The sequence below is a fragment of the Centrocercus urophasianus genome, unplaced genomic scaffold (genome assembly GCF_019232065.1).
Source record: "Centrocercus urophasianus isolate 14NV4802_14NV808 unplaced genomic scaffold, USGS_Curo_1.0 seq_11, whole genome shotgun sequence".
Classification (NCBI taxonomy): domain Eukaryota; kingdom Metazoa; phylum Chordata; class Aves; order Galliformes; family Phasianidae; genus Centrocercus; species Centrocercus urophasianus.
Genome location: NW_024884253.1, coordinates 47,265,732 through 47,276,596, shown reverse-complemented (window position 1 = coordinate 47,276,596; position 10,865 = coordinate 47,265,732).

Here is a 10,865-nt window from a genome sequence, read left to right as displayed (position 1 = left end):
GACTCTGAAGCCATATTGATCTTCCCTCAGGTGTCCCTTATGTTGTCAGCTGAGAAACAGCATTGTATTACCTCAGAGAGAGGTGAGGTGGTTGCAAAGCCTTCTCTCCAGAGATAGCATTATATTTTAGCATGGCTTGAGGAGATTGTACTTTGATGATACTGCACAGTATGTATGCTGTCTAAAGATATTGTATCTTTAAAAGGTAGTGTCCTTAGAAAGGATGCTCACAGCTAAGATACGGCCTAAGCATGTGCAAAATATGAGGAGATTAGAGTGGACAGGCAAGGACATCTCAGTGCCGCTGCTGGCAGTAGACCCTTGTTTGGGGGATGGTTCCTGGGAGCAATAGTCTTGGTTTTTGTTAGAAACTGTTTCTTGGGTTGTCTGCCTAATGCTGTGCCACAAGAAATAAAAAACACTTGCCTGTTTCTACCAACCAACTTTTGTCTATGGCTCTTCTCTTTTATTGTTGGTCTTTGTCCTGTGTCTTGACGTAAAACAGCTTGTAAAACAAACCAGCAAATTATGTTACTTGAAAGCACTGTTACTAACACAGACGTCAGTACAAGACAGCCTCACATTACAACTGAAGCCACAGCTCCAGCACCACGAGAAGTGACTGCTCTGCATCACTGGGGTAAAGGATCATGATGGGAGAGCTTTGCACACCAGGCAAGAATCAACATAATGAGCTGCAGTGGAAACGCCAGGACACAGCCTGAAGCAATGGTTGAGCACCAGGTGTGGCTAACACAGGGAGCTCAGGTGCAAGCAATGCACCTGAGTGACTGGAAGGGGTGGAAGCTAGAGCCATTCTTCCTCTCTCATTTATGGGTTAGAAGCCAAAGGAGTTACACCTCACTGAGGCTGTACTTGTTTTGAGTTGTTGTCAGTCATCTGAAGGGGTAAGTTAGTCTTCTTTATTTAATCGTCTTGTTCTAGAGTGCTTGCATCCTAGGAAAAGGCTCTGTCATTGCCTTTGCTTGTCCTACACAAGCGATCACTGCAACTGTAACCATTACAGGAACAGAAATACACAACATATTTGGCGTTTTTAAGATCAAACAAGATAACGTTACAGTTCTCTCGCTTTTTTTTTTTTTTTTTTTGAGGCATTGTCCTCTGAAACTGCTAATAATGACATTCTGTGTACAAGCATTTCAAAAACTGTTAATGGGCCTCAAAATCCAGATACTAGATTAAAGCAAGAATTTAACAGCCTAGTCCTATTCAGCATCTTAGTCCTGAGGCAGATTTAGGCAGCTGTGCCTCATTTTGATTTTAGATATCATAAACCATTAGGAACAGTGATATTTCCCACGGTGCTTAAGTCCCAATCAACAGCTCACTGCTTTGACAATATGATTTCACCTCATCTATGTACTTTAAGTAAAATCTTTAATTAGATGATATCCCATTCTCATGCCTTTTACATTAGAGAGTAAAATCTGGCTAATGACAATGTATTAAAAATAGATGTTAGTATCTCTTCTTTTATCTCTTTGATAATAGAGATGAATTGAACCATTTGAAATTTTGTATAGATCCCAAACTGTAATGGTGGTTTGGAGTATCTAAAGGGGGGATTATGAGAAATGGTAACCTCACTGCATGTTTTTTTCAAAGACAGAAAAAATACTTTGCTCTCTTTAAATCTACAGATTCCAATGATTATATCAATCTTACATTGTAAATGATGTTCAGCTGTATCTTTTATCATTGTAATTATGCCACTTCAGGAAAGAGGTTGTCAGTGTTTGGCCAGAGTCCTCTCAGGACAATACAAAATGCCAGCCTTCCTCATAAAAACTTGGTCATTCACTTGAAAGAGGCATTATTAGTTATGCATCTTTTAGTTCTGACTCATAAGGATTTAGACTGAAATGAACAGTAAGGCATGTTGCTACTAGTTGTTCTATAAAAATGTTTTCCACAAATTCCTGTATTCGTTAACTAAAATCAGATTGTTATATTATCTTGGAACTAACGTTATGTTAGCACCAGTTCACAATCTAAATTGTTCTGTATTCTGACATCTGATTCCCTTCTCCACCCTTTTTCCTATCTTCTCCTTCACCATCAGTCCTGCTTTTCAGCTGGAACTAATGGCCTCCACAAATAGTGTTAGCACCAGAATTTAAAAAATCCTGTTCTGAAGGAAGACCAGTATGTTCATGTTATGCAAAAATCTTAGCTTTCTTCCTTCAGATCCTGCTCCCAAATGCAGCTATTACCTCCATAAATCAATGACCTCACTCTTACAGCTGAAACAACCATCATTCACTGTAAGTACGATTAATGGCCTTGCCTTTAAGAGGCATTACAATGACACAGCCAAAGAATACTGACACTAGAAATTGTTTTCATTTTTTAAATGCATGTGAGTTATCTGTCCTCTCTGGTAAAGAACATAAATAGAAGCCATCTATTTCTTTTTGTTCAGAGCTTACTGGGAATTTCTTTCTCATTTTCTTGACGTAACTGTGCTGTCTGCTTCTGTGGCAAAGTGTGCCATGGATGTTTACTTCTGTACACAACCAAAGCTCTTGCAGTGATATTGTCTAAACTACATTGCAAAATCCAGAGCCTGGAATGTGTGGAGCTTTGGAACTGACTGAATTAGACAGCACAGTTGTGTGTTTCTGAACAAGTCCTGCCTTATACTGGATTCTGCTGCTGCACGTGTTGCTGTCATGTTCTGGACATGCGATTTTTGGTGGATAAAACTGTATTATCTTGGAATATTTGAAGTAATTATAGAGTACAAGATAAAAGATGATTAGGAGGGAAAAAAAATCACCAAACATTGAAAATCTCAGGGAGGAACATATAGATAATACAACAGAGCAAAAGAAAAATGAAAGCAATATATCTGAAGTTACAAAAGCAAACGATTAAGAAACTTTCAAAGCCTCTTCCAGCAGGAAGAGACCAGCTAATATGATGCTCTCACTTTCCTTACAGAGTGTTTGCACGGGCACCTTTCCTCTATGGAGTTATGAAGTTGTTTCTCAGACACTGGTTTTCTGACCAAACTCAGTTGATAGATTTGTTATACGAAGGTTTCTAAAAGAATTTATGTTCCTTTGATCTAATTTCAAATACACATACAACTCCGAGAAATAAGAATCTTGTTATATAGCCACAGAAGTGTTGACATTTTCTCCACTCAGCATCAGAGCTGCTAAATCCCACGCTACTAAACAAATACGCGCACATGCATATATGTAACATGTTCCCACAAAACATTATTTCTTACATTATTTATATGACATCATCCTTGAATAACAATGTGTTTTTGTCTTCTTCCATACAAAGTACCACCTGGTGAATGACGTGTCACATGATTTTTCTTCTCCTGCAATCAGATGCAGTATGTCAGTACAACTACTTTCTTTCATGTCAGCTTATGAAACTGAATATCTAACATGAAACCACTCCAACATGTGGCCTGCTTTCATAGAAATAAGGGGCTTTGGTGTCCTCATGACCTGACAAGGAACCTTATGCACACCATAGGAAGACCATCTGTAACAGCAGCTTATCCCATCACTTCACGTTTATTTAAAGCTGTTTGTCCATTTTTCCTTTGCTTCTTGTTCTTAGCCCTAACCCAACTGTTTAAACTATCAAGCTCCTCTCTTCTACATCTTCTCTCTGAGTTTCTGAGCAAACTGCATCTGCTTCTTCTCTTTCCATTCTTTCTATTACCGCATCCTCTCCTTCAAAGTCTCAATATTCTCCATCCTACCATCTTTGCCACTCATCCTTCACAGAATCAACTCCTGCAGTCACGATACATCCAATCCCTTAAGAGCATATTTCTTTGCTTTCATATCTGTGTTCAAATTTCAGGCTTATAACTGGTGTGTTCCCTAAGTCTGTTTTTATCAAACAGTAATTTCTTTGATTTTGATGTTTGGTTTTTTTTCATAGCCACTCTCCTCACTCTTCAGCCATCATCTGATCCCTTTCAGAATGAGTCTATTCTCTCACACTGACACCTGGTCCTTTTATATTTTCCGGTCCATTAGCTTTGATGGCTTGTCATCTGCTTTCAGACCTTTCAAATCACATCTCTAGTTTTTCTTTCTAACCTGTCACTGAAAAGCAAGCAGTGGAAATCATGTAGATTATTTTCTTTCATTGCAATAGGTATTCTATGGAATAGAATAGAACAGAATGAAAGAAAACGCCCATCCTGACTGTCATCTTACCCCCAAACGTGGATTTAACTATTCCATTTTTGTAGTCTCACTTACTGAAATTAAGGTTAGTATTGCTTTTCCTTAACCAAACTGTGAGCATTTATGTAAAGCCAAAGCACTGTTCAGTATAGACAGTTCTGTCACTCATATTACCACTCCTGTGTGGAAAGTAAAATGGAAATGCCCACAGGAAATGTGTTATTAGTTTATTCAGATAAAGAAGTTACATTGTCACTATGCTGACACCTACACAGGTCAAGCTGGACAAGGCTCTGAGCAACTGGATCTATCTGTAGATGTTCCTGTTCATTGCAAGGGGGTTAGACTTTAAAGGATCTTTAAAGGTCCCTTCCAACTCAAATCATTTTATGACTCTATTCTATGATTCTGTGATTCTGAACAATCTAAAGATAAATGGTTGTGATTTAGTGATAGAGAATTTAAATAAACAAAAAGTTATCTCCGGTAAGGCCCAGTGCTACGGAGCGCCCAAACTGGAGCTGGCTTCCACTCAATCTGCTCAGAGTGAGGGCTGAAACAGTTGAGTATCAACTCATTGGTTACATGCATCGATGCATTTGTACTGAAATGGTGCAGCAGCATTATTTATCCCATCACGCCACTGAGCTCTTCTTCCATGTATTTAACGCTGAACTTATGTATAAGTCTGAGTGTTTTTAGGGCAAAGAAAAGTCAGGAAGAGATAGATAGGCAGAGTGAAAGTTCTGCTATAACCTTGCGGGTTACAAAAATTTTGGCTGATACTCTATGTAGTCCATTTGTTTTGTCAAGTGCATCAATCAGTTTGGCAATTACAGCTAATGGATATTGGGACAACAGTAGCAAAAGTTGGCTCTCTACACAAATTGCTATAATCCTATATCCTTGTCTGGCCGGGAATAAAGTTATAGAGATCTGATTCCAATTTCTACAACAAAGTACACAGGTTGCTCCAAAAGTAATGCCCCCTATTTATTACCATGGAAATTACAACAAATACAATGACCATGATAATACTATTCGATAAATTCTCTGCTACAAAGCACTATTTGTCAACACAGTCACCACTTTTAGCTATGTGTTTTCACCAGTGAAAAATATAAGATGAAAAGAAAAAAAATAACAGCAGCCTGCATTCTACGGTTGTAGAAATCTGCACCAGTGAAGGTGACACATTGCCACTGTTGCCATTGCTGAAACACATTACATGCTGCCTCACTGTGCTCACATCCACTGTTTGGTTTCCATAACATTCAGCAACATCAATGAACTCCTCATGGAGGAATTCAGCGATACGCCTTTGCTTCACGCGCACTTCCGTGACAAAGCGTGTTGTTTTGTCAGACTGCCCCTCTGCTGGTGTCTGTCCCACAGCAACAGATAAAATGAAATATTGGTGGGAAGGTACAATCTATACTGTCACACCACCAGCATCCACATCTGCTGCTGTGGGCCAGCAGAATAAAATAGGAAGCATTACTTTCAGAGCACCCATTGTAGATTCAGAACCAGTTTTTTTATTACAGGAAATACAGCATGCCAAAAAAGAATCCCAGTGATGAGGGAAAAAAGAATGCTACCAGCTGCATTAAAAAAAAAATTGCTCTAACAGGAGCAGTGTTATTTAAATGTCATGGTGCTGAGAAAATCAATTTCTATAACTGCTTGAGGGCTGATACTTTCTCCCACCTAATGTAGTTAACAAAAGGTTAATTTCACCTGAGTCTAATGGTTTAATCTTTTCCTAAAACCCGTGAGAATAAGAACGATCTAGATTAAATCAATTAAGAATTATAGAATCATAGAGTGGCCTAGGTTGGAAAGGACCTCAAAGATCACTTCATTCCAACCTCATGCCGTGGGCAGGGTTGCCCCCACACCAGCTGCCCAAGGCCCCATCCAACCTGGCTTTGTGTGCCTCCAGGGCACCACAGCTTCTCTGGGCAGCTGTGCCAGCACCTCACCACTCTGAGCAAAGAATTTCCAATGGAACTTGCTCATGGGCATGGGGAAGATGAAGTAGGTGGTAATATTTGAGGACCAGGAAAGCTATTTCTTGTAAGTCTTGAAAAATAAACTTTTATCTAATGTCAAACTTTGTGCCATAACTATGGAATAATTATATTTTATACTTCTTTAAGCAATGGAGAAAGTGAGGGTTTACAAAAAAATCCTTGTGGTTATTCTTAAGGGAGTCATCATTTGGAAGTGACTCCCTTAGAAGAAGCTTCCGGATATGTGCAAGTAAAATAAGGGGGTAGTGCTGTAGTACTGGGTAGTTCCAGACAGTAAAGAACTATCAAACAGGTGGATTTTATACAACTTCTTTTTAGAACTGTTATGTAAGGGGACAAATCCTAACTCAGGATTTTTAGAGAAAGAATACAACTTGTTAGTCAAGGTGACACTTGGTAAAATACTAAACCAAAATACAGTACCACTGAAGTAACACATACTCGTAAATGCAGTAGAGCATATCTTTCCTCTTAGCATGTATCCTAGAAAAATAGCTTGATGGGCTCTTAGTGTTCGTTACACTCATGGAATACTAGTGTTACTGTCTCTAAAAAGGGTAAAACTTGTGATGGACTAACATTCATCCACCACCTGAAATAGCCATTTTTCATTTCTACAGGCTGTTATTTCTAAATCGTGACCAGTGATAAGTGCAGAAAAGGCCATCCCTATAATACTGCTAACTTGAAAACCATCTTTCCAGTGTATTAGTACTGAAATATTCTTCTAATCTTATATTTTGATACTGACAACAGTCTTATTATTTTATTTTTAACATATATTTGGGAGATACTTGGAGAAAGAATGGCTACAAACAATGCCAGTTGGTGTCTTAATAAGCTAGTCTTGAACTCAAATGTCAAGTGGTGCCTAGATTAATTACACAGGGTATGCTCATTTGCATTTGTCCTTACATAAACAGTCATTAAACAATGCAAATGTGTGTAAGCAAACTCAAAATGTTTCTGTACAACACCAGTAATTTTTCATCCATGTATTGGCTTCTGTAAAGTGTCTATTGCTGGGAATCCAAACTGATCCAATTCCAGCTGTACATTCTTGGATAATATCAGTCATGAAAACTGTGCTTGGTCAAAGCAGGTCTCTGTGTCCTCAGCAACAATGGCAAGTTACATATCAATCAGCAGAGCAAGCATGATTGATGGCACCAACAATTAAATCTCTCATATTCCTGGCTTAAGTAATGCTTTGCTGCTGGAGAGAAAAATAATAATCTCTTGTGACAACACTTATGTCAAAGACTTTCTAAGATGGAAGTCTCATCCTCTGCATCTCTTTCTCCTTCAGAAGAGGAAAAGTTAGAAAGAAAGAAAGAAAGAAAGAAAAAAAAAAAAACGAAAAGACCAGCAGAATTTCATTATTGATTCTTTTGAGAAAACAGTGATTGTTGTATTAGAAGTCATAATGTACAAAAACCAATATCTCTACCATCTCAATGACTGAGATTTCATAGACATCCACATCCATGCAAGGTGACAGGGAAATTTTTCTCATGCATACATGTCAGCCAATATATGTGACCTGTTCAGAGCTTGTCATGATGACAAGTGGGTCTAGGATCTTCCCACATTATAAATATCCATCTATTGGGCCTCAGTCCCCATGGATCTCACTGAGCACTAACCTTTGAGTGAGTTGAGCAGAAGCTGCCAAAAGAGAAGCACAAACTGAAATAATGCAAACTCCTCCTCTACTGTTCCTTCCCCTCCCCTGCCCTCCCCTCCCTTCTCTTTTTCCAATATGGCTTTTATATGGTCTATAACCTTTTATCAACAGCATTTCCTACAAATTCCTATAGCATTTATAGTTGGTCATATTCTACTGCTATGCTACTGGTAAGCAGAAGTTCATAAATGAAGAGTGTGTTACTATTATTGTCATTAGAGTTAATCATAGAACAAATGTCAGTCTGAATTCAGCATATTCCATTACAAACATAAAGGTATAAATGATTAATTTCATAGCCAATGGAGAACAAGTTTAATTATTACTTAAATACATTTAATAGGAAATTCTTTTAGACTAAGCTCAGTCATTTGGTGTAGACACAGACAGCTCATTCTCAGATTTATATATTCATATGTAAATCTATGGGTGTTGAACTAGATGATCTTTGAGGTCCCTTCCAACCCAAACCATTCCATGATTCTATATAGGTGGCTGCAACAGGGAAAATAATATCCCTAGCTCAAACACAATAAAGGTTAGCACCTTTTCCCAGAAAGATGTAGCAGTCTTGACAGGACTAAAAGCTATCAGGACTGATGAGAAAGGGCACTCTTCAGCAGTAAGAGAGACATCAGTGTCATAAGTGGGTACAAACACAGTGGGTGCATCTAAGTCTATTTTTGCTTCACTTGCGAAGAGATGTCTGTTCTGTTCACAATCTCTATTCCTGTCAATCAAGGGTAAACTTCTACATGCCCGTGTTCTGTGTTATACTATTGAAGAATATGGTTTGTCAGCTACGTTGTTTTTGTAGATCCAAAATTACCGCAACAGTAAAGGCAATGTCTTTACTACTCCTTTCTCTTTGCTGTTTTGAATCTTGTCTGAAATACAGTTCTCTGATACCCAGTAGATCAGATTTAGCAGAACCTTTCTCTAGCCCTAAAGTTCCTTTCAGAGGCAACTGTCTGCCCTCAGTTGTTCTCAGAAGACTGCTTCTGAAGTAATTTTTCTTTGCTAGATTTTGTACTTGGTGGCTTTCTCTGTCTTCATTGCTTTGCATCACTGTTAAAAGCTCAACACTGAAAGAGAGATGGGAATTTTCTTGGTTAACTACAATCTTCACCAGACATTAAAGGGAAAAAAAAAAAAAAAAAAAAAAAAAAAAAAAAAAAAAAAAAAAAAAAGAACAAGAACTTAATAAAATTTATGCTTTGAATGATAACACTTCCTGCACAAACTCAGTGGGTTCAACTGCTATGGTGGATGTGGTATTTGTAACAGAAGTGGTAGAGTTTGCAAAAACATCTCTAAAAAGCTATGCTGGACCGAGAAAGTTACTTGTGTTTGTAAACAGTAAACACAGGGTATCATAGTATGGATATATTTGCCTTACAAACCATACAATATGTTTTCACTGGCCTCATTTAAGGCAGGCAGAAGTGTCCTGTGACAAATACTAGCTGGGTATAAAAAATGTCATTTGGATTTTATGTTATTTTCTGTCTTACTGTCCCCCAGCAAGTACTAACAAGTGAGAGTTGAGAATCACAGCTTCAAAGATGCAGAGGGAAACTATCTAAAGACACGGAAATTTGTGATGCGCTATTAAAGAATGTGTATTCCTTCCCACAGTAGCAAATGTGAAAAGTGATAGGTGTAGGAGAAAACATAACATCAGCCTAAATCACTAGGAAAAACAGGAGTAATTGTGCCTTATAAGGATAATGTAGTTTGGAAAGTACAGTCTGTAAACTCTGAGGTCACACTAGCTCAAAGAGATCTGAAAGATATAACCCAAATAAGGGCTATAAAATATAGCAGATGCATAGCAGATAAATTGGGTTGTGCAGAAAGCAGGAAAAGTCATTTGGAACTGAAGATTTATTAAGTGATTTCACTACAAGAACTAAATTTGTGAACAAAACTTGTAGGGGAGGTTATTTGTGTTGTTAATGAAAAACAGTTGGAGTATGATTTAAAGCAAATGAAGGAAGGAAAAAGGAATTCTACTGTGGAAAATCTTGTTTAGACAGCAAACAAATCTAGAAGGTCCTCCCATTTCCAGATGAAATCCTTTGGTTTTCTGTTAAACTTTATACAAAATGTATACATTCCACTGATATTAGAAGCTACAATCTTGCCTCAGAATTTTGCTTCAGAAGACTTGTATTTTTTTAAAAGGGATTTTTCTATCCAATACTTGACAGTAACTCAAAGCAAATGTCAGAAGAGCCTCATAATTACAGCACAGATTTCAAACAAAAACAAAGCCAAGCACGGTTTGAAGGCCATAGTTATTTGAAGGTCTAAACTGTTGAAGCTGATTTAACTGTGTGAAGGTAACTCACAAAGCAAATATTCTTGTATTTTGATTCGAGCTGATCAGTTTTTCTTCCATAGGAACTAGCACAAATACACCATCCTGGAATCTCCTAACCCTGCCACTAGTTTTAAGTAAATATATTGACGTGATGTTTACTGATTTATTTCACAGGGCGTTGGAGTCCAGTAAAAACAGAGGAAGTAATAAAAATTTAGGCTCATCAATATTATAGTATGTGATTTATTTTACCACACTGTTTTGATACTCTATATGTGGGCCTCGACTATTTTTGCAAGATACAATACAAACACAGAACAGAAATGTGGATTTTTCTGCCAAAGAGGAATAAAAGAGATTACTAGATAAAAGCACGCAGATGGATACAAAGGAATATGTTGGTGAAGGATCCCAGCATACATGGCTTATTTACTGCCAAGAATTTTGAAAGGAGAATTTTTAAGAAGAGCTTGAGGAATATTTTTATGTATGTTTATAGGGAATTCCCAGAACAGATGCAAGACTGTACCTCAGTGGGCTGCCTTGGAGAACACTGAGAGAAAATATATGGTTTGAGAATATGGGAATCTCTTAGCCAGAAAGACGGCAGAGCAAAAGACAGAAGA